Here is a 7,747-nt window from a genome sequence, read left to right on the forward strand (position 1 = left end):
CAGAAAACTTTGCAAGGCTGTAACGTTCAGTGGAATCAGCTTCGATGTATTACAGTTGATGGAGGAAAAAAACATGGCTGGAGTGAGGAAGGGTCTGATGGGACAGATCAGGACTAAGTTGGAAGAGCTTTAATTTCCGGGCGATCTGTTTATACGCTACATTATACATCACCAAGCACTCTGTGGGAAAGACTTAGATATTTCTTGTGTATTGAAACCAGTCGTTTTCTGCGGTGAACTTCATTCAAAGTCATGCACTTAGACACGCCAGTTCCAGGCTCTTGAAGAAATTGGTTCTAAATTCTGTGACTTATCTTATCACACAGCAGTGAGGTGGCTGAGCTGCGGTAAATTTCTGTTTCCTTTTTATAAGTTCCGAAGAGAAATAAATATATTTCTCACCAAAAAGGATAGAGCTGATCCACTTCTGTCAAACCCTACCTGGCTGTCAAAGTTGTCATTTTTGGTTGACATCACATCCAACATAAATGAATTGGACTTGAAACTTCAGGGAAAAGATAACCTTACATGTGATCTCTACAGAATCATCAATGGATTTCGGAGAAAGCTATCATTGTTTGAAGTACAATTGGAAGGAGGAAACTTCTCTCATTTTCAATGTTTCAAAGACTTTCGCGCTGGAATCGCACAAGATGGCAACCTCGAGTTTCCTGACTTAAATAAGCACTTTTTGGAAAGATTTTCAGATCTCGACAGAATTGAAAGTGATATTCTTCTGTTTTAAATGACATGCCAGTCGAACTACAATTGGTGCTCATTGATTTGCAAGCAAATGACTTGTTGAGACAGAAGCACAGAGAAAGAAGACTTGTAGAATTTTATCACGGCTTACCTGATGATGAGTTTTCAAAGTTGAAGAAATTTGTCTCTGGTATGGCATCAGTGCTTGGAACAACTTATGTCTGTAAGTAAACATTTTCAAAAATGAAGTATGTGAGCTCATTACATCGAAACATTTGAAAGCTATTCTTTTGGTTGGATGCAGCAAATATTGATGATATCTTAAAAACTAAACAGTTTCGTAAATCTCAGTAACCTTTTTTGCTGTTTAGTTTGTGAGATTCGGGTATGTGTGCACTTGATATGATATAACTATCTTATTGCCAACGTCGCCTTCTTTGATAACTTTTTGGTAAATACATATGTTGGTTGCCTTTATTACCATGCGCGAGTAAGCGAAAACAAGGTATTGTAATTACTCGTCTGTGTGTTTGCGAAATTATTGGAAAACGGCTGAACAGGTTTTCATTAAATTTGGCGGAAATATTCAATGTGATGAAAATTTGATTTGATCATCTTCAAAACAGGTGGAGGGTGAATCAAAATGTTTTGAATGTGCAGATTTTTTGCGAAAGAATTTATGTGCACGCAGGATATGCCTCGTTTTGGTATGTTCACAGCACAAGAATCTATTACGAGCACATAAAAACATATAATAACTCCTATCACCAGATGGAGTACTCTTTTGGTTGATCTTTTCATCACGACGGAACAGTACATATATATATATATATATATATATATATATATACATCATTTGATTCGACCCGCGTCTGCATGTGTATAGAACATGGTGTACCTATGCACGTAGACACGTGTGGGTACATGCTTACATGCAAACATACATACATACATATCCGACTGTGTATGTGTGTCTGTGTGTGTACAGTGATGGATTCGAGAGTTTCGTTTATTTATGAGTTGATTTCTTAATTTCACCGGAATATAAATACCTATAATGGTGATACTTAAAAAAAAAATTAATATTTTTTTTTAAATCGAGCTTACAAATTTCCCGATAAGCAAGCGGCCATATTATTTATATCCTACAACGAACTACTGTCCGTTTGATTCACTTGCCATCATTGAAAGACGTTGAAAACATTTCTCAAATTTAATGCAATATTTTCTATAAGTATTTCATTTTGTTCACTTTCTTTTTCATAATCATGATTATTATTTGAATAATCGTTTATTTAGTCATATGCAAATTTTACTCATATGCGTTTAGCGTAGACATCGATCAAGTCTACTTTTAGCTGTCATCTACTTAGGCTTCTAATCCTCTTTTAGTCAAACACTTACAAAGCTTAATTCAATTCAATTAAAAAGCATGGGTAAGCAACGCATTATAAGCCATACTTCGTGAAATATAATTCGTGAAAACATTTATTTGCGCGCACTCCGATGCCTTATTTCTTCATTGGTTTGTGTATTCACTGTATTGGAGTGAACAAAATATTTATGCGGTTCGCGCTTGGCATTCTCTCAGTTATCTGTCCCGCTGTGAAAAAGGTTTGACGACCCCTGGTCTATATGTATATTTATTTTTCTCTCTTTATAAGGCATTAAACCTCGCTACTCTTTAATCCGTCTCCTAGCTTCGGGCGAAAGAAAATACATTTTGTTAGACACATTGCTTTTAATAAAGCGTATTTTTTTTACCCAGACTGAGTTATTGGATCTTTTTTAAAACGGGGGCCACATTTTTCATTAACGAAACACTTTGAAACTTGGAACACTGGTAGAATGTGTCATATAAAACATCTTTTTCTCTTAGTCTTCTTTAAAAAAAAAGAAATCCATAAATTATTCCATGTTAAAGTTGTCGTATTTCTGTAATTTCAACCAATCACTGACGTCCATTCAGCCGATATACATTAAGTGCCGACTACATAAACAAACGATTCTGAAACAATTAATCCTAACCCTAACCCTAACTCTAACCCTAACCCTAACCCTAGGGTTAGGGTTAGGGTTAGGGTTAGGGTTAAAGCAAATTTAAAATGAAAAAAGCAAATAAAACGAAGAATCGTTTGTTTATGTAGTCGGCACTTAATGTATATCGACTGAATGGACGTCAGTGATTGGTTGAAATTATCGAAATAAGACAATTTTTTACATGAAATAAATTCGAATACAAAAATATTTTTCTGTTCTATAACACAAAATAGATAAGTATACGAAGTTTGAAAGTCTTTCCGTACCAAAAACACTACGTAAAACATTAATGAAAAATGTGGCCCCCGTTTTAAAAAAGATCCGAGTTATTTATTCTAACTGGTCTGATTATGATCCTATGAATAGGATCATAGGACTTATATACACCTTTTATATGTATATAAGGCGGAGAGCTGGTTGATTCGTTAGCATAGCAGATAAAATGTCTGGAAGCATTTCTTTCGGCTCTTTCGTTCCGAGTTCAAATCCTACTGACATCAACTTTGCTTTTCATCCCTTCGGGATTGATAAAATAAAGTACCAGTCAGGTACAGGGCTCGATGTAACTGACTTGTCTCTTCATTTCGAAAATTGTTGGCCATAGACCATCCAATGGACCGAAGTCTCATTTAGGGAGTGTTGCAATCTCAGTCATTTGTACGCCATGGGAAACTTGATAAATGACCTAGGGAGTCTGAGGAGTCTATAAAAAAAAATGTTTAATGCATCCTGTATATACTCCTTATATGCATACACACATACGCACATACACGCACGCACACACACGCACACACATTCACACGCATACACACTCAGGCGACTCATTTTTCATTTTGGACGTTGGAGTACGCAGTTATTCAATCAACTGAACGATCTATTCATTGAATTAATGTGCGAAGTGAGTGATTATTGCATCGACACATGAACTCGACGTAATTCTCATGTAGAAACGGTGGAGAACTTATTTAAAAGCTCATATATATTTCTAAACATAATTAAGGGATCAGCAAATATTTGCTTCACCATATACCGAAGTTCAGAAATAGCAGCTAAAAAAGCTGAGACTCCCACAGATAGCATCACTTGTAACTCACAAAGGTATATGGTGAAGCAAATATTTGCTGATCCCTTAATTATGTATATATATATATATATATATATATGCTTGTGTGTGTGTGTGCGTGTGTGCGTGTGTGTGTGTGTGTGTATGTGTGTGTGTGTGTGCGTGTGTGTGTGTACGTGTGTGTGTGTGTGTAATAGAATAACAATAAAAAGAGAGACAGGTATCGTGTCAGAATATAACAGAGTCATACTGATCCAACATAAATAGAAAGAAAAAGCAAATACACGAAGGAGTATAAATCACAGGAGATCAGTAAGTTTTCCACTAAGGAATGTTAATAATAATTGCTATGTAGACAGGTAGACTGCAGAAAGAAACAGAAGATAAAAGGGTAGTACTGATATGATATAGTTTGGTAGATAGAAGGTCATTATAGGTAAAAACTTTAAAATTAAAAGAGAAGGAAAAAGGTTTGAAGAATTATCCTAAAAGCTCTTTCAAGATTAGTTGCATAATCGGTGCAGAGCTCTGCAAGCTGCCTGCATCCAACATTTTAGTGGCAGTTTATCCCATCTTCGGAGGAAAAATATGTTGAAGCTAGGTGAGAAATAATATGAAAAGTAGTAGTAATAAAAAGAATGAACATACAGGAGAGGAGACCGATTAACTAATGTCGTTTCTCCCTGTAAGTTGTATACATATATACATAAGTTCAGAATTCAAGTGAATCAGGTCCTTAGATAGTGAAATGGCACTTACTTTGGAATTTAAGATATTTTGAAATGTTTAATTCATACATATATTCAGCTGATGAAAATAGTTTTTCGGATGATGTAATATTTCTATTCATCAAAAAAAACAAAAAAAAAACACGTCTGAGACAGCTGTTGTGAGTGAACCACACCGGCTGTTTCATCATGTTGAACCATTATTCCCTACACATTTTTTCTCCCCGTTTTTTCGTTCTTTTTCTATTTTTCCCCTCAATCCTTTCAGTCGAAGAGCGTAGGCTCAAAATATCAAAGACTTTTCCATTCTTCCTGAGTGTTAAACTAATGCACCTGCTTGTTGTTCCTTCACTTGTATTCGTCTTTTGTTTTCTGTAAATTTAAACTATGCATGCGTGCGTGTGTGTGTTTGTGTGTGTGTTTGTGTGTGTGTTTGTGTGTGTGTGTGTGTGTGTGTGTGTGTGTGTGTGTGTGTGTGTGTGTGTGTGTGTGTGTGTGTGTGTGTGTGTGTGTGTGTGTGTGTGTTATATTCTGATTCGATACGTGTTGTTTGCCAGTCCATTCTTTTATGCATGTATGAGCTTGATCGATACATTGCCCTCAGCCAATTCTCATTTAGGCAACTACCACATCCCTACATTTAGAGTTGCGTTCAGTTACGAATTGGTCCTGGGCACTAATTCTATACACCTATAACCCTATATCATTAGACATTGCGGATCTTTTCTGTTTTGCTTCAATTTTTGAAATTTTAAAATTGAGTGAAACTTTTAAATGTAATTTTTACATGCTCAGAGTCTAATTCACTTGTTCCATAAATTTTTTTTTTTAAATGTTGCAGAAGTTTGATCATTTTTACCCAGTCAGAAAACAGGATTCGGAAGCTGTCATTTTGTGCGTGACTACACGTGTTGTCAACTGTAAGCAAATAAAATATTGGCGGGATTTTACTTTACGCACGCGTATAACTCCTCATAATATTTTTATCTTTGGAATTTTCAGAAATTTTTTGCGAATTTGTATTCTACACTTAGGAATTCATACGATTATGCAAAAACAAACAAAAATTGGTGCTGTTGTTTTTAGTAAATCTCACAACCAACTCATATCGCGTGTGTTTTAAGCATTCAATAAGTGACAAAAAGAACACATAATAAGCAGCTTGGTAACAGCTTGGCTTGTTACTATGGAAACAGGCACTTATATGTCTGTGGTTTTCGCTTGGCTAAAATTACCCAAAATTTGCAAACTTTGAAAGTTATTTACTCTTTATTTATTGATCAATGGCAAAAAAATAAATTTCATATCAATAATTACCATACAAAACTAAATCAACATGCCAAATATGAAATCAATTGGAACAAAATTGAAGAAATTGAAAAGTGGTAGCCAGTAAGAAAAGATCCAACATTGTATTGCACACAATTTGTATGTATGTATGTATGTATGTGGAGGCGCAATGGCCCAGTGGTTAGGGCAGCGGACTCACGGTCATAGGATCGCGGTTTCGATTACCAGACCGGGCGTTGTGAGTGTTTATTGAGCGAAAACACCTAAAAGCTCCACGAGGCTCCGGCAGGGGATGGTGGCGAACCCTGCTGTACTCTTCCACCACAACTTTCTCTCACTCTATCTTCCTGTTTCTGTTGTGCCTGTAATTCAAAGGGTCAGCCTTGTCACACTGTGTCACGCTGAATATCCCCAAGAACTACGTTAAGGGTACACGTGTCTGTGGAGTGCTCAGCCACTTGCACGTTAATTTCACGAGCAGGCTGTTCCGTTGATCGGATCAACTGGAACCCTCAACGTCGTAAGCGACGGAGTGCCAACAACAACATGTATGTATGTATGTATGTATGTATGTATGTATCTATGTGTGTATGTATGTATGTATGCATGAAAAAAGTCTTGCATATTTTTACTGCTCCATTTATAGATTGTTTTGGTTAAAGTGCGAAACAGTTGGTTGATTTCTTTCTCTGGAAACACTAGCTTATCCAGATGGCCACTTAGGTATTTACTTAGAAAACCAGGTGCAACCAATTGGTGTAAATGGGAATTTATGATCTGAATATAGAAGTTGGAGGTTTCAAAACAGTTATCCACTGTTATTCTCTTCCTCTTTGATTTTCAAAGAAATATTCACATCAGCATCTGATAAGGGTACACCACGCACGATACGTTTATATCCGGCCTGATATATTTAGGCTTAACAGATGTTTTGATCGAATGTTCCACTGGCACTCTTTGTGTTGATGTTTGTGTATTCAGTAACTGGGGGATTCTCTATATTTATTCCAGGTCTGTCTTTTTTCCCGAATGACATTGCACATTATTTTTGCAACAACATCGTGCTGCATAGAGAGGCAGTAACTTAGTGACGTTTTGGGCAGCTGTTAATCGCGTGTGATGTCTTCCACAGAAATATGACATATTCTTCATTGTCGGTTGCACGTGTGTGTGTGTGTGTGTGTGTGTGTGTGTGTGTGTGTGTGTGTGTGTGTGTGTGTGTGTGTGTGTGTGTGTGCGTGTGTAATACATTAAAAGTCAGCTTGAATCTTGCTTGCTTACTTGAAATGTTACCCAGCCAAACTGGCGCATAGTGTGAAAACACTAAGAATTAAATACATCCTGAAATGTTAATACGAACAGAATAAAACAAGTTTCACGTAAATCGGTGGTTTACAAGTGGGTTTTGAGATATTAGAGCTTTTCGGAGTATAAATACTCAAAACGGTGCATAATGAGAAAATATTCCGAAAATAATCCTTATCTCTTATCTTTCGATTAGACACAGTGACTTGACATTGAAAAAATACGACTTGTTTTTTACAGTAAATGTTCCTATTTCCGCTTTTGCTAAACACAATATTTTAATCATTTAGAAATATTTTCAAGTGAATGTGATTTCAAAAATGTAAGTTGTTTGTACAGTAAGTATTTCTATTTTAGCTTTCTTTAAACAAACAATATTTTAATGTCTTTTTAAGTTATTTTCAAGTGAATAGCATTAAATTTTTTTTTTTTGCATATTTAAAAAATATTTTAAAATGAAAAGGATTTTAAAAATACGGTAAATATTTCGTAAAAGAACCGTTCGTAACCTCGCTTTCCATAGGGTTTTTTCGTGTGCACTCAATGTATCTCACCGCGAAAGATTTGGCTGCTATTTCTAGCACACCCTGCGACCACATAACAGCTATTTGCAATAAAG

The sequence above is a fragment of the Octopus bimaculoides genome, chromosome 2 (genome assembly GCF_001194135.2).
Source record: "Octopus bimaculoides isolate UCB-OBI-ISO-001 chromosome 2, ASM119413v2, whole genome shotgun sequence".
In the NCBI taxonomy this organism is placed as follows: Eukaryota; Metazoa; Mollusca; class Cephalopoda; order Octopoda; family Octopodidae; genus Octopus; species Octopus bimaculoides.